The sequence below is a fragment of the Callospermophilus lateralis genome, chromosome 2 (assembly GCF_048772815.1).
Source record: "Callospermophilus lateralis isolate mCalLat2 chromosome 2, mCalLat2.hap1, whole genome shotgun sequence".
Taxonomy (NCBI): Eukaryota; Metazoa; Chordata; class Mammalia; order Rodentia; family Sciuridae; genus Callospermophilus; species Callospermophilus lateralis.
Window position 1 is genome coordinate 182,995,310 of NC_135306.1, and position 21,037 is coordinate 183,016,346.

The 21,037-nt window shown below is 49.9% G+C and overlaps 1 protein-coding gene across 2 annotated transcripts in view; it reads left to right on the forward strand.

Moving 5' to 3' along the window:
* The window catches only part of Ldlrad3 (low density lipoprotein receptor class A domain containing 3), a 227,644-nt gene that overhangs the window by 47,265 nt on the left and 159,342 nt on the right, over positions 1 to 21,037 (forward strand). The window lies entirely within an intron of this gene.

Below are 21,037 nucleotides of genomic sequence, written 5' to 3' on the forward strand. Positions count from 1 at the left end.
CCCTTTTCTGCTGAGACGGGCCCATTTGTTTCATGCAATCAATGCCTCCAAACGGGGCGGTGAGCGGGGCGAGGGCCACTGGGCTGGGAGCAGTCATCACAGACAGGCAGGGCCTCGGAGGACCCCCTCTCTGTGGAAGGGCCGCACTGGTTGGCTGCTGCTGACCAGGCTGTGAAGAAGGCCCAGGGAAGAACGTGCAGGAGAAGAGTCCTTGGGTGACTTATCACTTGCATAACTGACAACTTGGTTTCAGCAGAGTGGACAGGGATTCTTCCCTTCCGGAGGTTTATATGGAAAGGTGTCAAGTGGAATCAGGAAGAAGAAACGAATGGGCCTCCCACCTTCAGGGTGATCCCTGGGGTCCCACAGGTGGCTTTGGTGCTGCTTGCTCAGTTAGTGATTTGCTTACAGAGGGTTACAGATGCCTAATATGTGCAGAAAAGGCTGTGGTCACTTCACCTCTTGCAGTTGCTTTATTATTGATGACTATTTTATTATTACTTTTTATTATTTATTATTACTTTTTTATTTATTACTACCTTTATTATTACTTCTCCAGAAAGGAGCATATCAGAGAGGTAGGTCAGGAAAACGAGGTTTTCAAAAAAGCTTGTTTAATTTGTCTTAACCCATTATGTCCCAGCATCCTAAATATAGGACACCTCGAAAAAATTAAATTGGATAACAAAGTTAATTTGTTGCAAAGTTAATTAGTTGCTCAATTTTAGTTTTTTTAGAGGTGTCCTATATATAGGAAGCTGAGACATTATAGGTTAAGAATAACTTTTTCCCCAGAAATCTGGAACCACGATCAAGAATTTTCCAGCTTCCCATACATAGTCACATATTACCATCTGATTCCACTCTTTTTTTTTCTCCCCCTCTTGTTTTCTGGGTTTTAAAGATTTGAAGGGAAGCGGTTGGAATTTTTAATAGAGTGCTTAGACCTCACAAATTGTCCATTTGCACGGGAAGGATAGTTTTTAATATTGACATGTCCTAATACAGAGATTAAAAATTTTTTAGAAAATTGTCCACGCAGGAGACTGAAGAATATAATCTCCTCTTTTTGTATTTACATCTGGATTATCTAAATGCTAAAATTTTCGAAGCCTGGAGTAGCAGCTCCCCATATTGCTTGTTATGTTTTGGGATTGCCTGCCCTTTGCTCCGATGGTGCTGAAGAAATGCAAACAAAGTACAGCATTAGTCTGAGCAAAACATATAACTAGGACAGCGGATCTCTTGCCAGAAATACCATCTGCTGTTTTCCAAAGCCAAAGATTGACGACTTGAGTTGTCTCTGCCTTCAGCAAATAGTCAGAGAGACTAAATATATTTGTTTAAGTTCAACCAGGCTTTCATAATATTTCTTGTTAGAGGAGGAATATATGTTGGAATTATTAAAGGAAGGCCTAACTCTTTGATTCCAAAATAGATGCTTAGCAATTTCTAGTAGCTTCAAGTCCTGCTTTCCGCGTCTCTCTGTGTGCATCGGGCGGCTGGGTTAACCTACCTGAGCTTTCATCTCCCCCTGCTCAGAAACCAACGGTGTTGATTTCTTACTCTGCGAGCTCAGACTCCACAGCCTGACTCTGAGAGCTTTCCCCCAGCCTCTCAGCCCTCTTTACAATCGTTTGCTGTGGTGCTTCCATTTATCTCAATGCTTCGTTTGGAATCTAGGTCTACATTTCACCCAGCCTGCAAAACCGACCTGGTTGACAATGATTCCAGGAAGCATTGAACCATGCTTTTGCCTGCAGTAGGTTCCTCCCTCTTAGCAGCTCCTCATGTCTTATTTCCTAGCCCATTCCCTGGCATTTACACCCTCCAGCTCTTCTGTTACAGTGACTTAGTGCTCATTCCTCTCTGCTGATCACCGTGGCTTTTCCTCGTTCTCCTACCTGCTGTTCCCTGTGACCTTGAGTGACTAGGTGTTCTTCCTGTGTGAATGCATGAATCAGCTAGTTGAGTGAATGCACGTGATAGACAGGGGCACACATTAAATGTAACTCTTGTTGTTCCACGGACCCAATGTCATTGTCGAGGAGAGGGCCGACTCAGGCATTTTAGCAGCAAGACCAGGTGGTGGCCAGTGTGGTCCAGCTTGGCATTTGAAAGGTCTCCTCACCCAGTGTTCCAGATGTGTAATTAAGTTAGGATTTGTGCATCAGAAGCTCTGCTGTCTCCGTGACGCTGGAATTATGACTCTAGGGGGTGGCGAGAGGACCATAAGCAACTGTATCGATGTGTTCTTCCTTGTTTTGAGGTCACAGTGGTGGTCGAGAGCAAAGAGTGCTTTGGGGAGCTAGATAGATCTTGCTTTGCTTTCTAGTTCTCCTTGATTGTTTTGCCATCTTGAACTTCACTTCTTCGTCTGTGAATGGGCATGACAGCTACTCAGTAGGGATGCAGCGTGGATTAAATCACACACCCCAAGCACCAGCAGGTGCTGGCACACTGTGGGCCCTCCATAGAAGTAGGCATCACTTTGAGTGCTGGCCTGTCACCGGCATCCTTAGCATTATGATGCCATAGTCTGGTTGTGTAGCTGAAGTGTTGCAGGTGGGGCCATAGTTGTTTTTAATTTGAAAAGTAATAATGCCCCCCCCCTTTTTTGTCCTTAAATATGTTTCTCACTATTGATTTTAATTAGTCCACTTAGCTCGCCTTCCTTCTATACTCCAAAGTTGCTAGAGGTTAGGAATTCCAAGTAATTTCTCTCTCTTTCAAGATGGGAACCCCTGGGAATTTTGAAACTTAGAAAACTGGATGAAAACAGTGGAAAGAAAACAAACCCTGATTCTTGGCGGCCGAGGTTGGAAATTCACTGAGTGTTTCAATGCTAGTCTCTCCGTTGCGGTTCTGAAATTACTAATTAGTTTTGATATCCAAAAATCCTCTTCTGTGTCAATTGGCTTGCCCAAAGATGAATGCACCTGGCGTGCTTCGCGGGAGCAGTTCTGCTCTCATTTGTTTGTAGGGTCATTCTGGGGAATGTTTTGTCTCCTCCGCGTTTCCGTGCTTTCTTACGGTTGTCCTTCAAGCACCCCGGGGACAGTGCCTGATTCACAGGGGGACTTGGGTAAGGATGCGTTTTTTTCTGGAATTGTGTACTGTTAGCAGGGCCTCCCCAGCCTCTCGGAAGTGGGGGCTTGGAGGAACTGGGGTCTGTTTCAGGGTGTGATGTTTTACGATATCTTATCCCCTTTTCTCCTCAGACTCTGTAGCCCCCAGGGGAGTCTGTAGCAGGTTTTCCTTCTGTGCAGAAGTTGGGGTGACTGATTGGCTGTTGCAATGCCTGACATCCTGCCTCCTGTCTCACATCCTCCTGCCATTCTGGTTGCATATGAGGCTAGGAAGTCCTGCAGGAGCGTGGGGCCCAGGCTGGGGGTGCCAGCACCCTCTCCCCCTGAACAAAGATTTCTTTTAAAAAGGCCTTTGGCTGCTCCTGCCCCTAAGGCTTTCCATCTGTGATCTTTGGATCCCCACTAGCTGCTGAGCTCTGGGTCTGTGGTTCTTGAGCGGGGAGAGCGGTCTGAGGTGCTCCCTCCACACCTCGTCACCTCCCCCGTGAGCTTTGGGCGACCTTTCCGTGGGATTTTTTACTGGGGTGGGAGAGGTGTCTGGAGATTGAGTTGCTCTGGGCGGAAGTCTGAACAGAAGCTGTTTGTCTTTTGGGAAAACAGAAGCTGCCCCGAGGAAGGGAGACAGGCAGGTGTTTGACAGGAATGTACCTGTGGGCAGCGCCCCCCCCTCCCCCCACCCATCCACAGTTTCACTTTCTGGGGTTTCATTTACCCCACAGTCAACTGAGGTCCTGAAAGTAGCAAATGGAAAATTCCAGAAATGAACAGTTCATAGGTTTTGAATGGTGAGTAGCGTGACGTAATCTCACGCTGTCCTGCTCCATCCTGCCTGGGGGACATGAATCATGCGTTGGTCCAGCACACTGTAGCGGAGAAAGAACTTTCTCTTCCTTCCTGGAGGTTTGATCACTGAGTTGGCTGCAAGAGCTGGCTGTAGAAGCAGTAGAAGAGGCAGTCGGTTTGTTCTCTGCGTCCTGGGGGCCAGCGCAGGAGGGATAAGTGAGCACCCCGTAGCCAGGGAGATGCGGAAGCTTAGGTACCATAGGGGAGACAGAGGTGGTGGCCGGAGGGGAGATGAACTGGCCCAAGAAGCAGATGACAGCCTGGGTCAGAGTCCCTCTGGGCTCTGGGTGCCGTGTCAGCTCTAGTCTCTCTTCTGTGAGGGTGGCGACGGGGGAGGGGCTCACAACAACCAGAGATCTTCTTGAGACTCTGGCCTTTAAGACAGTTGGGGAACTTCAGAAAAAGCCCCTCCCTGCACTTGCTCTCCCCAGGTGCCCTCAGTTGGGGGTCCAGAGTACTTTTTTTGAATACCTTCCTCTGAGCCCCAGCATTATTCACACTGTGTACAGCACCCACGCACGGGTCTCTGAGTGGCGGTCAAGGTTGTCAGATCTGCTGCGTGCGGTATTGTGGTGCTTGTGTAGGGGGCTTGGCGCCGTCCTTGGTCCCAGGTGTCCATTGGGGGTCTTGGAAAGTGTCCCTTGGGGATGGGGGGGATTACCATGCTGAATACAAATGGACGTGGTGTTCACCAACCTGGCCTCTCTGGGGAAGTGCTGGCCTCGGTCGTGCTGAGCAGCAGAGGTGGCTGGGAAGGTGAGTGGTGCCCATGGGGATGCCCAGCGTGCTCTTAGGTCATGGGCTCCCCTTGGTTGGGTAGCCCTTGCTGCCTGTCCCCTCCTTTCCCATGGGCTGTCTCACCTGGAGGTGGTGGAAACCGCGCTGGGGAGCTGAAGATCAGCCTTCCTGTCCTGGAGTTGAGCCTTTTCGCCCTCAACATCTGGGCAGTGGGAACTTTAAGGCAGGGGGGAGAGGGAGAGCCAGAATCTGACATTTCACTGGGCTTCAGACAGAAGTCAGAGCTGAATTGCCCAATCTGTGGGTTCCTCGCTTTGCGCTCTCCGGTTTGCTGTGAACTTGACATTTTCTTTTTGCCTAAAAACAACCAAAAAAAAAAAAAAAAAACCCAAAAAACGTTTTATTGAACAAAAGAAGCGGGGAACTTCCAAACTGGCCCCATGGAAATGTTCAGTGAAGACCTCCCCCCAAGATTCCTGATAGCCCAGAATAACCCCAGGAGCATTCCGGGAGCGAGCTCCATGGTAACCCGAGATGGAGCTGGCTTCCAGAAGGGAATCCCCACCTGTGGTTCAGACCCAGAAACAGAGTAGCCACACCGACCCTTCCAAAAGCAGCCCGCTCGGGTCTGGTTCTTCAGCCAGCTTCAGGAGCTGTGACCACAGAGCCCCGCGCCAGGGTGGAGCAGTCTGCGTGCTTGGGGTTTATCGGGGCGTGGCTGGTGCCATTTGGGGCATTTGAGAAAAGGGGTAGGGCTGTTTTGAGCCTTAGGAGAAGATGAGCCAACCAATTAAAAATAAATCTGAACACGCCATTCTCACCTCCTCACACGGCCTGTGCCCCGCCAGACTGATGCACCGTGAGCTACTGGACATATGTGACACTGGCCAGGGGTTTGCTCGTGGCTCAGGCTGTGGATGGAAGGACGAGGGAGTCAGTGCTTGTAAGCCAGCAGTGTCCCTAGGACATGTGTTCTTTGATTATTTCATTAAGTAAACTTTGTGTGGGAATTTAACACACGGTCCTGAAAGTGCACAGATGTTAAGTGGGGCGCTCTGTGCGCTTCACGAAGTAAACACACCTGGGGACCCCTGCTCAGGTCCCCACCCCAGAGAGAGCCCCGGGGAGCCCTGCCCCCATGCTCAGCATCACTGATTCCTTTTTCCTCTTGTCGAACTGGAGAGAGTGTCTGACTCCCTTTCTCAATACTAAAAACATCTTGTTTCCAATCCCTCTTCCAGGATGACCTTCCACGCACTTGGGTTTCGAGGACAACCCTCAAACCTTGGCGACCAGACGCCGCCCCATCAGCCCCGGGCTCCAGGCTGGCGTTCCTGCTCCAGGCGCCCTTGAATGAGCTCTTGTGTCTTCCAGCAGGAATTGTGGCCTGGTGCCACCTGGAAGACCCGGTAGCATGGAAACAGGAGTCCAGAGCAGGCTATAATTGCAGGCTCACAGACTTGGAGAGACGTGCTGCGTTTCCCACAGGGGACGAATCAAATGTGTATCCCTTCATTAGGGTCCCTGGCACTCCCACCCCACTGCAGCCACCAAGGTGCCGTGGGCCTCTTGTGGGAGTGGGGCCGGGCGGGAGGGAGGGGAGCCCTTTGTGGCCAGGGCGGTTCACAAGCGCCCTTGTAGACTGTGCTTGTGTTCTGAAAGGGGACCTAGTGCCTGGGTCATTGCCCACAATAACCCATTAAGAGGCAGCCATCCTGGGGATCCTATAGTCTCACTTCCCCCTTTTAGTCTGAGCCAGTACTGGGGACTGTTGGTTCCATTACCATGTCAAATACTCTTCTCCCAAACGGCTTCCATTTACCAAGTTTTAAGGAATGTTCATCTCTCTCTCTCTCTCTCTCTCTCTTTGTAATTTGATGAATAGGGTGACCTTTTCCATTTGGCTTGGTTTCTTAAGGTTAAAGGAGCCGTGTGTGTGTGTGTGTGTGTGTGTGTGTGTGTGTGTGTGTTGATTTATAAGCAGCGCTGTTTAGCTCCTCCCCCCACTCATCTTGGATGCGCTCATACATGCCCCAAGTACATTTCCTGTAGTGACATTTTAAGGAATTTGTATTGAAGAAAAGATACCAGTAGAAAATACATGCACATCTTAAAAGGACCTCTCTTGATTCTTTTCTTCTCCGAGTATAGGCTCTAAGATACAAATGTTAATACAGGTACATATCCATTAAAAGGCACATCTATGGAGATAAACAGCCTGGGCTTATGCTCTACATACTGTTCTGCAACGTGCTTTCTCCTCTCTGTGTTGTCGATGTTTTCCCATGTCAGTACCTCCTGGCATCTGGGTTCCTTTAGAAGGCTTCTTTCTTGGTGCTTATATAGATATGCTGTGCACATCGTCTTCCCATCTCCCTTGTGGTAGATGTTTAAGTTCTTTTTAAGTCTTGAGCTTTTACAAAAATAATGCTATAAAGAAAACAAAACAACACGACCTTTTGCGTGCCTCTGTCTAGGTTCCTGAGGAGAGATTCCTGGGGATGGAGGTGCTGGGTCCAGAGGTGAACTCATAATAGATGGTACTGGGTATGTGTTCATTGCCAGATGGCCCCAGGGAGGTTGTACCAATTTATACCCCCACTAGGAGGGGAGGAGGGCCCAGTTTCCTCACACCCATGCCAACTTCTGGATTACCCACCTTCTTAACTTTTGCCAATCATATTGGTTTTTTTTTTTTTTTTTTAAAATGGTATTTTCATTTGCCTCTGTTTAAGGACAAGTGAGGTTTTTCATCTCTTTGTTTATTAGCATCTTATTTTTTGTGCAATGACCGTTCATTTCCTTTATCCATTTTTCTCTTGGTTTGTGTACAGTTTTCTTATTGATTTTTAAAGCGTTCTAATTAGGGACCCAGAAGATTGTTTTAAAAGATGCATTAAGGAAAAGAAAAAATCGTTGGCATTCCTGTCTCTAAAGTTCCATAAAAGATCAAGTTGCTCTTCTTCTTTTTGGCACTAGTTGAAGGCTTTGGTTTTCTGCTTTGTTTTTATTTAATTAGGTGAAATTTTCCTTCTGGCTGGAGAGCCCCGGCTGTCTGTAAATGCGTTATCGCTTGTGCAGCACGGGGTGGATCTTGACGGGAGGTGGCAAGTGAGCCGTGCCAGGCGGGGGCGGGAGCCTGTTGGGGCTGATTATCGCAGGCATGCAGCGAGGAGCTGGATCCCTTGCCCGGTGTCCCTTACAAACTGTGCTCTCTCATACGGTTAGTGTAAAAGCACATGATCCACCCAGGCAGAGGCTGGGAGAGGCTCTGGGCTGTGCTGGCGGTTCTGCGTCACCGTGTCTCTTGATCCTGCTGGAATTGCCCGCCTGGGTCCTGCTCTCCACATTCTCCTGCCAGGCTCCCATGAAGCCAGGATTCTTCCCTCACATCCAGAGCCTGTGGAGTGCTGCCTCCTTCCATATTGGTCAACAACCTGGCTGAGGGTTCAGAGGACACCAGGGCTGCCAGGGATGGGGATAGCTGGGGGCCCTGTCCCTGCACTCCTATGACCAAGCTCTTGACCGAGTCACTTGAGGTCCTTTTGTTCCTGGCAGGCCACCCTCATCACCTCAAGGGCTTGCTCCTTTGCCGGCTCTGGATGAGAGTCCCAGCCCCAACTCGCTGCAGCTGTCACTATCCCTGGATACAGAAAGAAACAAATAAAAGCCAAGGGAAGGGTGCTGGTGACTCCAAGGGAAGGGTGCTGGTGACTTGGGTTTACCGTGGGGAGAAGGGAAACCAACTCCTCTGGGGGTGGAGGACCGAAGGCTTCCTCAGCCCACCCCCGGGCAGAGTGGAAACCCGCAGCCCGCCTCTGAGGGGCGTCGTCAGCCACAGGAGCACCTGGGCCTGGCTCTCCTTCCCCATCCTGTGTGTCCAACCTTGACATCTTGTGAACTGTGAGAATGGGTCAGCCCAGAGGGCTGCACTTGTCTCCTGGGTGGCTGTGTCAACCGTGCTGACAGTGCACGTCATCACCTCCAAAGACACAAGTTCTGCCCCAGAGTTCCGGAGTGCCTGCTGAGGTTGCTGTGTGAAATGGGGTCACGTGTGAATTGTTACTTTGACCCAGGAAGAATTGTTGGTTTGCACCCAAGCTAATCCAGAAGTGAAGGTCGCTTCGTAGAAACCCCCAGTGTCTGTGGACTTCTTAAGAAAGAGAATAATAATATGCATTACAGATGGATTTGGTTCCTGCCCCCCCTCCCCCACTTTTCTTATTGAGCAAGTTTGGATGAGTCGTCATCTCAACATGAAGAAACATGTTTTAGTTCTGCTAATCTCAAACGATGCACAAATGTGGACTCTCCATAGGATGGAGGAATGATCCCGACTTGTAGGCTTTTCGTAATATCAGCACGAGGAAGCAGCTGCCCGTATCTATCCTCCCACCCCCACACAGTCACTGTCCCTCCCTTCCTCTCTCCTTCTTTTCAGCACATATTTTGTCTGGGCCCTGGGCTGCGTTTCAGTATCTTCCCTACTTTGGTGTAAAAACTGATTTGGGGGTTGTGGGGAGACAGGCACACCAGCGGAAATTTATGGAGCGTTAGGAGCTGATTATCTGATTAACTGTCCTGTGGGGCGAGGGAGGAAACCCCTGGGATCTGGGATTGCTGGTCCACACAGACCCTCCAGCATGGGATCCAAGGACCTCAGGCCTTATCTTTCATGGGGTGGGAAGCCACAGGAAGATTTGAAACAGTGGGTGCCTTGGTCAGATCGGCTCTACAGCTGCGTGAAGGATGCCTTTCATGGGCCAGGGTTGGTGCCAGGAAGGCCAGTGGGGTTGCAGTTTGTGCAAAACGGGTAAGAGAGAAGGATCTGCACCAGGGGCATGAGTGGCAGCCTGGAGAGGAAGGGTGGCTGTGGGAAGTAGTTACCACCTGTTGCCCAATGTGGAAGGGGTGGTGTTTGGCAGTTCTGCCCGTGGAAATACCCTATGACGCAGGAGGAGCAGGTGTCCAACCAGAGAGTTCTGTTTCAGATGCACTGAGTTTGTGCTGGGGAGGAAAGCATCTTGGACGGTGGGAGAGGGAAGCTGTGGGTGGAGGATGCAGTTGACAGGAAGAGAGCTTGGTTGGAGGTGTCCATTTGGGGGAGTGAGGGTTGAACCTAATAGTGGATGAGAGGATGTGTCCAAGGTGGATGCATCGTGTTCATGCAGACGGGAGCAGAACTTGGAGACCATTGAGGAGTGGGTGGAGGAAGGGGCCTCCAAGGAGATCAAGCAGGAATGTGCAGAGAGCTAGGTGTGTGGGGGAGGCAGGGGCGCAGAGGGGTATTGTCAGGGAGACTCGGGGTGGCATTTCAAGAGGGAGTCATGCAGTTGGCCCAGTGTAGCAGAATTGTGCACAAGATAAAGGGAAGAAAGGTGAGCTTTGGCTTCAGCAGCTGGGAGGCCTGGGAGGCCACTGGTGATTTGGCAAGGATAGACTCAGGAAAGTGATGGGTGGGAGACCCAGATGGACACCTCAGCCTTCACCAAGCCTTTGACTTCCTGCCAGTGTGGTCATATTGAGTGCTCCCGCTCAGCCGAGAGCAATGTAGTAACTGGAAGACCTGGAGCCACACCGCAGGGCACGTATTTTAATTTATTGAAAAATCATTTCTTAATGAACAGCCCCCGTCTGCTCTCTTGTCTCACCTGATTCTACTGTATTCAGTTCGGGGTGGATCCTTTTACATTCCAGATCACCGTTCCTCTAATTATTAATCATGTAGCTACATTATAATGGTATGCTTTTCGAGATGACATATTATGTATCTGCGTTACATCTAGTTTTTATATAATAGTAACTCTTTAATAGTGAATAATGGAACCTTTAAGAAATGAGCCCTGGTTAATCTCATAGCCTCTCTCTGTGTGCTGTCATAAAACGTGTGGAAAAACCTTGATGCTTCCACTGAATTTGTAGCATTTTTTATCCTCCTTGAGAGGTCTTTTGGTATGTGTGACACACAGCAGGGGTTCTAGTGTTTCAGGCTGTGACTAGGTGACTCTGATACACCCAGGTGAACCAAGCACCTTGATTTCCCTGGAGCATGCCGAGGCTGTGTTGGTTGTTTCTATTTTCTAGATGAGTAAACGGAGGCACCGAGGGTTAAGCTCATTCCCTGTGATCGGAAGGAGTGGCATTCGAATGCAGAGTCCCAGGTGCTGACTGGAATAAGAAGAGCCCGACAAACCTCACTTTAGTTTGTAAATTTGCTTTGTTTTCTGGACAGTCACGAACTACCCTCTTCAAGCTGGAAAACCCAAACAACTCCAAGTGTTAGCCCTTCGATTTAGCAAATCTGATGAGCCCCTTGCAGAGGGATAAGGGCTTATCCGGAGCTCTGCAAGCTGCGGTCCTTTGACCATGCATGCCCAAGCGAGGACTCCACCAGGACATACTCCTGACTCCGGCCCTCCCTAGATGTACCAACATCGTTTGCTCAAGAAGTCAGCTAATCCCTTCTGATGGAGGGCCTGTCGTCGGCTCAGTGTGGAGGGAGGGTGGCTGCGTGAGCAGATTGCAGAAGCAGTTGGGATGGTTTAATGGATTAAGCTACTTAAGGAAATTTAAAAAGACGCACCAGTTAATATGCATCCCCCTGGCTTGGCGGTAGCAGGCTGGCGTTTTTTTTATTTCCCTGGCAGAGTTCCTGTCCTAATCGGAAGTGATAAGCCAAACAATTGTTCATTCGCCGAGACATGATGGAAGACGGAGGATAATTGAAGTGAACCCGAGAGGCCCTTGAATCCACAGGGTGTGGGAGGCAGGTCTGATTGCTGGCCCTTTGGAGATATTTTCTAGTGTCGTAGGGGAAGCACAGGACCAGCCCCCTCCCAGTGGACAGCAGAGCAGATCAGAGTTCTAAAATGCAGAGGCCAGAGTTGAGGCTCATCAGGGCCCAGAAACCTGGCTTCTTTGGTCAAACTTCCAGCTTGATCGGCTGACAGGCTGGCCTAACCCCTGGCTCCTGGTCTCTCCGTGTTTAAACAGGAGGAAGGATACTCAGTACCTGCCTTGCAGAATGTTTTCACTTCTGTAGGGGAGGATCTCAAATATGAACCCCAGGCATTATTTTGAAATGCTGACGAATGTTGCTAGGACAGGCAGGTGGTGTTTGCCTGCCGCGGGGACTGGGTGGGTATGTGTGCAAGGAAACAAAGAACCAGCAGGCTAAGAATTGAAGAGGAACTCGGCCGTCATCTACCAGTGCCTGGTTTTACACATGGGGAAACTGAGGCCCAGGGTGGTGAAGCATTCCCCACTCTGCCCCAGCGCTGGCTTCCACGAGTTTTCTCTTATGACTTGCTTCAAACCACATTGTTTGGAAGAGTCGGTTCCCGTTTGTGTTTTGACTGCTGTTTGAGACCTGGGATGACCTAGGAGGGAAATGGTTTTTTAGGAATTAGTAGCTGAGGCGATCAGGTGCTAGGAGACACAGCCAGGGTTTGCACTGTGAGCTCCTTGCATCCTTAACACCTGGTGTCTGCCCCCAGGGTTTGCATTTCTGGACCTGAGTGACCTCTGGGTCCCAGCCCCCTAACCCCAGCTCCGGCTAGCTTTGCATCTAGGCAGGGAGAGGAAAGGGACTCAGCCTTCCCTGAGTACCACGAACAGCAACAGAGCTATGGGACAGCCAGTGAGAAGGAGGAGTAACAGATACTACTACTGATTATTAAACTCCAAGTGTATGCCACTACTCTATTATGTACCCTTAATCCTTCTGTTCATGTTAGTTTTGGTCTTTGTGTCTATCTGTTATTCTTCTGTCCCTCAGCAACCCTGCCAGGGAAATGGGGTTACCACAGTTTAACAAATGGGAGACTGAGGCTCAGAGAGAGTAACTCATCTGTCTGGAGTCACACAGGGCGCTATGGCTGTAAGAGAGTGAGATACTCAAAGTCTGGCCCACTCCTGAGCGCATGCTCTTTTCATTTTAACATACGCTTTCCCTGTAGAAAGGGGACAGACAAGGTACTTGTTCCTTATGGTACCCCATGGGACCTCCTTTTAGTGTCAAAAGCCAGGGGCCCTGCTTACCAAATCCTAGTCCCATGGTGAGGACGAGGAGGCATATGGCGGGGCTGTGGCAAGGAGCACAGCCTCCCTGTGGCCTTCCCACCCTGACTTCTTGGGAATCAGTATTTCAGGAGCCTCCCACTTGCTGGCCAGGCCTTGCTATTTTTAATTCTGGAATGTCATGGCTTAATAATTCGAATGGGTAAATCTATCTTATATGTTTATTTTTTTTCCTTCCACAATTGGCATTTACCCTGCAACTGTTGCTGCCTTTCAGAAAATGAAAAGAGTTCATCACAGACCGAACTCCCAGATGGACATTCTCGCAACTGCTCTTTCCTTTCCAATGTGAACACAGATCACCTTGGACTCAAATGATTCCATTTGTCTTTCAGAGTTCTTTTTTCCCCTCAAATATTAGTGCTACTTTCATTCTGTAGTGAATTCCATTAACAAAACATTTTTTAAAGGGCAGAGAGAAGTTGCCAAGGATAACACCCAGCCAGTTTGTGTGCCAGCCACCCAGCACCACGGTAGTCCAGTATTTGGTCATGCGGGTTTCTGAATGTTTAAAGAAAGACGCCTTGCAGCTGAAGTTCATTGGTCCCTTCTCTGATCCCGTTTGCTAGAGGTGACCACTGATCTGAATTTGGTGTTTACATTTCTTGTACCTTTGAAAGATACCTTTCCATTTTATGCACCCACTAAACTAGCATGCTTTTGAGCTTGATGTTGGTGATATTCTGCAATTTGTGTTGGTGGCTCAGCATTCAGTTGTCTCAGAATTATCCATGTGGATTCATGCTACTCTGGTTTGTTCACCTGAGTGACCTCTGGGTCCCAGAGCCCCCTGACCCCAGCTCCGGCTAGCTCTGCATCTAGGCAGGCTGTTCCCTTCCTAGGGAGGCCTGGGAACTGTTCCATTGTGTGAATGTAATCTGCTTTTGATGAACATTGAGTTTGTCCTACAGTTTCCTGTGATGGCCCTGTCACAGAGAGCGTTCTCTTGCTATCGTCCTGTGCAAGTGCATGTCTGTCCCCCGCCTAGGGTGGGGACCGGAAAAGTATGGGGGGGGTTGGTGTGCGAGTATCTCCAGCTTCTTTAGGAGCTGCCAAATTGCTCTCCAGAGTTCCTCCAGCATGCACAAAAAATGTGTGAGTTCCTGTCGCTCCTCATCTTCACCCCACTTGAGAATGCCACACTCACAGTTTTGCAAGGCTGATGGGCATGAAAGAGAGCTTCCTTGTTCCATTAATCATTCTTTGATTATAAGTGGAGTACACATGAAGTGGCTATCCGCGTTTCCTCATCAGTGGAAGTACCTGTTCTTGTGCTTTGTCCATTTTCTTCTTGGATTGCTTGTATTTTCTTCCGTAATTCTGTAAGAAGAGTCTAGATACTGACACTCTGTGGATCATGTCTGTGACCAGTGTCTTTTCCCAGCAAGTGGCTTTTCTTTTAACTCTGTTAACACTCTCTGTTGAGGACGAGCAGTTTCACATTTTAGTGCGGTTGTATTTATCAGTCTTTTCATTTATGCAGTCTGTGCTGTTTTGAGTCTTATTTTCAGAAATCTTTTCTTACTCTGAACTCATAAAGATATGCTTTGGGGCCTAAAGGAAGATCATTTTGCTTTTCTGGCCTTGTTCCCTGGTTGGCGTTAATATTTTACCCGCCCTGCCTGAGGGCATCTGCGTGGAGCGGAGTGGTGGCTGCAGAATGGTTCCCGGTGACCATGGAAATGGTTGCACTTGTCCCGGGACACACGGGGCTGAACTTGGGACTGGAGCACCATTCTTCTTCTTGACCCCAAGCCTGTTTCTGAGAGCTGCTCAGTGCAGCGTTGATTGGCCCTCTCTTAAGCCTCACTTACCGCCATCCTGGTAAAATTGATCCCCTCTCCCCTACTGCAGTCCAGCTTCACAGCCTCTGCTGCAGGCTGAAAAGGCAGAGGCTCCTGCTTACGGGGCTTGCCCAAGCCCCCCACACCCAGCTGCCCGTCATGAGCTGAGTGAAAACAGCGCTCTGAGGCTTGGGCCGCTCTCCGCCTCTCTTCCTGGGAGCTTAGAAGCATTCTGCAGACCCAGCCTCATTGAGCATTGTATTCTGCACGGCAAAGCACAGATGGGTTCAAGTCAAGTTCAGATAAATTCACAGAACTTAAAAGAGTGTCAAAACTGGAAAAGACACTTGGGGGGCCACAGTTGCTGTTCCTCACCCATGTAATCAACAGTTTTTTATGGAGTGTCTGCTGGCTGCCTGGCCTTGAGAGTTGCGGAGGGTGCAGTGATAACAGGGTGGCCAAGGTCCCCTTCATGGACGGCACCCCTTTGTAATTTCTTGTTTTCCACAGATCTGTTGTCTGATGGCACTGGAGCTGATTGGTGGGTAGGCCAAAGCCAGCCACCACCTGTTTTTAGACATTCCCTAAAAACACGCTAAGAATGACTTCTACAGGATTAAGTGGTTGGAGGAAAAAAACCCCAGACATTCGCAGGAGACTTTGATGAGAAGGAACATTCATGATTTGGCCTCTTGGCCTGCATAGCTGAAATATTTACTCTCTGGCCATTTGTAGACGGATCTAGCCCTGCGGCTTTGGTCAGGTTACTTCCTCAGGCTCAGTTTCTTCATCTGCAGAATGGGCAGGGTGCCTAATTCATGGGGCTATTGTAAGAAATAAAAAAGAAGATGATGTTCAACTCCTGCCCATGCTGAAGTGCTTCAATAGACATTAGATCGTTCCTAGTGAAAAGTCAATAGAATCGACTTCCTGAGGGTTGTTAAAGTGAGCCCAGGGAGGGGTGGGGACCAGTCTGGGGGTGGGGCTCAGGGCTCACCTTTCAGGTTGGGTCAAGATGAACAAATCGCATCTTCCAATATTGCTGTCAGGTGCCAGAACTGTGGCCCTCGGATCCCACAAGGGCTGCATCCCCATGGCTCTGCAGATCCCCGCTACATTAATGCCATTCCGATATAATTTTCCTCGTGAAATGCAATGGAGCATAGCTAAAAAATGTAAGTAACAGTTTCAGGCCCTTAATGAGGCCATAAATACAGGAGAAAAATAATTTATAAAGCTCTTTCTGGTGAAAAACTGTCCTTTCCCTAGACTCCTCCACTTTTTCTTTGCTTGCCTTGTTAATAGTAGCCATTGGCTCTCTTTGCTAACTCATGTCATAAGAGGGAAACAAAGCCTTTATCATTTTGGAACGCTTGTGCCTTTGCACTAGGCTTCCTCACTGCCTATGGGACCTGCCCAGCTATAAGTTTTTCCCGTGGCAAAATTGGACAGGATCTTCCGTTAGGGTCACGAGCAATGTTAACGTGACGTCCGTGAATGCCAAGGGTGAGCGGTCTTGGGCTGAACCCAGGGCTCATTGCATACTTTCTGAGCAATTTCTGTGTTTGTCTTGAGCGGATTGGGAAACGGAGGCTGGGACTAGCAGGATGAGCTTTGAGGGCAGGGTGGTGTGCAAGGTCTAGACTCAGGTGCTTGCAGCCAGAGGCACATCCTCATCCGAGACTCTCATGTTCTGTGTGACTGCTCCCTTCTTGGTGACAGCAGAGTGCCCCCCACCCAAGTAGTTTGTTCAATGAGGACTGAATGGCTTCAGGAAATTTGCAGGACAGATGTCTCTGGTTCTGTCTGATACTGATGCCACCATTCAGAGCGTTCTGGAGTCAAAGAGGCCTTCCGGATTTTCAAGGGACGTTCACTGTTTACAGACAAATCATCCCAGACCAGCTCCCTTGGTGGCTTTACCTGTGCCCACGTGTGGATGTGTGTGTGAACGTGTGTGCACACATGGGCGCATATGTTTCAAGATGCAAGTCCCAGGGAAAACAGACGGTTTCTTCCGGTGGTCTCATAACACTGTGTTTGTTGGCACCAGGCAGTTGGAAGAGGTTGTTAATTCTCTGGGGAGGTTTTAGGGAAGATCTGTTAGAGATCTGCAAAATTGAATGCTAAGCCGCTTGTGCGTCTGTACACATGTATGTTTTCGTGTCTTGCTTTGCTGTTGGTTGAGGCTATAAGCGCAGACCATGGGGATGCAAAGGATGGAGCACAAAGCTGAAATCGGGGCCTGCGGATGGTTTGCAGATGTCAGTTCTGTATTGCACCGTGACGGGGATACCCCGAGGGAGAGAAGACGAGCAGAGGGAGAGGAGAGAATCCAGAGGATCCAGCTGGTGGAGTAGAGCTCCCATTTCTCAGCTGGAAAAGTTAACATCACTCACTGCGGGTTCTGGATGATTCCGGTGGAATGCAGCAGCTGTTGGGGTTTGTGTAGGTGCCCCAGCCTGGGCCCCTCATCAAGTATAAGTTTGTGGAAGAAGCTGCCGTAGCCCAATGGGGGAGGACTTGGATTTCCTTTTTTCCTCATTCTTGCTACAGATGGGGTAGTTATTTTAAGTAAGTGATGTGCTGCAGTGAAAATGGGCAACTCTTTTTCATTTTTCAGCTTAATGAAAAAAAAAGAAAAGGGAGGAGGAGAAACCCCACTAGCCAGCTCCGTGCTAATGCTTGTCTTTTTTGGATTCTAAATGCGTCCCCAGATACTGAGATGGGATAAATATTTCAGCCACTAGAAAGTCCTGCGTCGGGCTGAAAAGATTTCTAGCCTCTTTTAAAGCGGACAGGGTAGAGATTTACTGGTGTAAGTCTAGACATGCCCATGTCCCCTGTTTTAACTATCTGTGTACAGATCCCACTCGCATACTGGGGAAATGGTGCAAGGGGGGGCGTGGACATTTGCAAGGAAGAGTGTGGGAGATGGGGAAGGAGGTAGTGATAGCACGCTTGGTTTTCTTAGGGTGGTTACAGATATTCACTGGCGTCCTGTACAGTGGCACTGCTTGGGCTGAGGGGCTGAGTGACGTGGTGCCTCTCTGCCCACAGGGGGCGTTCGTCTGGTTGAGGGGGTTAGTGGAAACGCACCCACAAGGTGGGGAGAACTCAGAACAAGACCAGAGGGAAAAGCAGGGGGCCAGCTTTATTTCTGTGGAATCTCTGACTTGTGACTTCAGCTGAGGTCTGAGGGTGAACAGGTTGGATTGGGCTGCAATCCCAATCTAGTCTCTGCATCCACCCACTCATGGGCTGCAGGGGCTGCCGTGGATAGAGGAGCTTAAACAACCCGAGTTCATTGTCTCGTGGTTCTGGATGCTGGAAAGGTCAAGGGGCTGGCGGCAGGGCGGGTTTCTTCTGAGGCCTCCCTCCTTGGCTGGCCCTCTTCTCCCTGTGCCCTCACGAGGCCTCTCTGTGCATGTTCCTGTCCTGATTGCTTCCCATAAGGATGCCGGTCATATTGTGTTAGGGTCCACTTTAATGAGCTCATTTTAGTTCTGTTACCTGTTTAAAGACCCTGCCTTTTAAATACAGTTACCCTGGGCACTAGGGGTCAGGACTTCCACATATACATTTTGGGGGACAAAATTTGGCCCCTGACACCAGGCAAAAGGGAGACCAAAGCATCTCGGGGGTCAGCAGCCAGCACGTAGATGGCCTCTCAGCAGAGAAGACGTTGGTGTGCTCGAGGGAAGGGTTCGAAAGGAAGGTCCAGCAGTGGGCAGGGGTGGCGTCTTGCTGGGCTTTGTAAACCTGGCAGGAATTTTGGCTTCATCCTAAAGCCAGAGAAATCACCAGCTGCATTTAAAACCTCACTCTGCGTGAAGAGAAGGAACTGGAGGGCGTGAGAAGTGGCATTTGGCAGATCGGCTTAAACCAGGGTTTCTCTGCCTCGGCATGATTGGCATTTCTGGCTGGTGATTCTGCTGTGGGCAGCCCAGGAGGCTTAGCAACACTCCTGGCCTTTACCTGCTGAATGCTAACGGCCCCCAATCCTAGTCCTGACAACCCCCAAACCATCTTCAGACACTGACATTTGTTCCCTGGGGGGGGTCACAATTGTCCCTTATCTGGAACCACTGGTTGAAACGGGTCAAGAGACGGTAGTGGCTTACTTTGGGCGGTGCCAGTTCTGTGAGCAGATTGGGTGGGTTTGAGGAAGCTTTGGAAGAATCAGCAGGGTTTGACGTCTCTTTTCCTTGATTTCCCCTTATGTCAAGTTTGAGGCTGTCACTTCTCTGAAGCACCGGCTGTGTGTCCCCATGCATGGAGCACAGAGACGTGGGCTCTCTCTTACCTTCCCTGGGCCTGGGAGCCTGCGGCTGGCAGGGCCACCTGTGGATAATGGATGTGGTATTTAGTCTCTGCATCCACCCATTCATTTGTCAAGTCCGTGTGCTGCCAGATTTATGGACTCGTATTGCAAGCACCGTGGCATCTAATCTGGCCAATTTTCTGGTTCCGGAAATCTGTTTTTCAGAACAAGATTTCACAGTTGTCGTGACTTCCAGGGGCTTGCCCTCGAGGGGTGAGTGCTACAAAAGCAAGTTTAAGTGAATGCCAAACAAAACAGAAAGACGGTTCTGCATTCTGGAGCTCCGCAGAGCGCTCTGCTTGTTGTGAAGCCTGGAGCAGGAGTTAGGAAACAGCTGCATGTGTGGTGGTTCTGGTTCGAGCCTTTGGTGTTGGACAAGGATCCAGCAGCTGGATGCCCCTCTAGTTTTCTCCCCGTCACACCCCCTGAGAGTTGACTTGGTTTCATGCTCTTCTTGGGGTTGATGATGACTTTCTGGAGTTGTTTTCAGAGGGAGTCTAATGTTGAGCCTGGGCTCGATGGGACAGGGTGTGGTGATTGATTAGTGATGTCTGATTGGGTGATAGAACAAGAGAAATAGTAGCACAAATACATTGGCAATTCCCAGCAGAGCTACGTGCATTTTTTTATTCCAGACCCTTCCGTGCCCTGGGCTGCCCCTTCCTGCACTGTGTCTTTGCTGCTGCTGTTCTCTAGGCCTAAAGAGCTCTTATTTTTAATGTCTGTGTACCCATTAGCAGCCACCGTAAATGTCACCTCTTTGATGGAATCTTTTTTGATTCCCTTGAATTTTGACTAAGGAAACTGGGGAGTCATTCAGTGGCTTTTATGGTAAAGTAAGGACACGTTCCATTTGCTGTGTAGAAAGATCTTTCTGGCCACAGGAAGGTGACTGGATTGGAGAGAGGTGAGATAGGAGGCAGGGAGACCCGAGGTTGTGGTAGGCAGAAATCCCAGGAAGAGAAGGTGGCTGCTTGGGCTGGAGTGGCCGTTATGGGACGGCAGCTCGGTGATGGGGCAGAGCAGTGAGGAAGGGACAAGTGAGATTTCTGGGTTCTGATGTGGGTAGTTGGGCAGAACGGAGCCTCCGCTCTAGCCTCTCTTCTGGAGCTCTCCGTAGGGAGACGGGATGTGCAGTATTGGCTCTGAGGGGCAGATGGTCTCTGAGGGAATGTCCAGCCCTCGAGCCAGAGCCGACATGGTGCTGCCAGCCCGTGGTGGTGTCCTTTCCAATTGGTCATGTCTGCTTGTTCCTGTTATAAAATATTCTTCGTCTCACCCCACAAGCAGCATCAGCAGGTGGCTGGGGAAGTGCTTATCCGTGCTTGGAGAAGCCAGGGACACTTCAGAAGGAAGGTTGCTCAGGAGGAGCCTGCTGAAGGGTGTGTGGGGTCTTAGCAGGAGACCCAGTGGGTAGGGGGCATTCCAGGTAAGACACCAGCACCTAGAAAGGGTAGAGGCCTTTACAGGAGTAAAACCCTTTGTGTGCCTCTCGGCCTGTCCAGCCGACGAAAGGATCCCAGCCTTGCACCTTTGTCTTGGGGACATAGCACACGTCCTGGCCAGTGTGTCCAGTAAGTGCTTACTGAATGACTCAGGAGGGAGCCCTGGAGCGACAGGAGTGCTGAGGGAATGGTCGTTTTTTTCCTCCTTTCTCCCCAAGACTGTCTCACTTCCAGATGGCTCCTTATCTGTCCGTCATTGATCACACTGGCTCAGACTGATCCGACCCATCGGATCCTGACCCCCAGGGTTATCCTGTCAGATGAGGGTTCAGTGTCAGATGAGATCCATGCCCCACTGCCATGGAAACACCCTCTCTGTTTTGTTTTCTTGCCTGAAGGTGGTTTCGGGTGGAGGCCTTGGCACTCTATGACTCTATTCAGTGGCGTTGAACCTGAACTCTGGGGCTCGGTTCTGAATCTCCGGTAACTCTTGGCAGCCAGTGTAGCGACCTGCGTAGCCTCTTGGGGGGTTAGAAGGCCTGAGTTCAAGTTCCATCGTGGCCCGTCCTCCCCATTAGACCTCAGGCAGGTTGGGGTGTAGATCTGAGCAGCTTGTTTCCTAGAGTGAAGCCGTGCCTTGGTAGTCCTGCCAGCTTGGCCCAAGTTCAAGGGCTCTGCGCCTGGAAGGATCGTGCACTTCCTGCCCTTGGAGATTCGGGGAGTCCAGTGCACTCC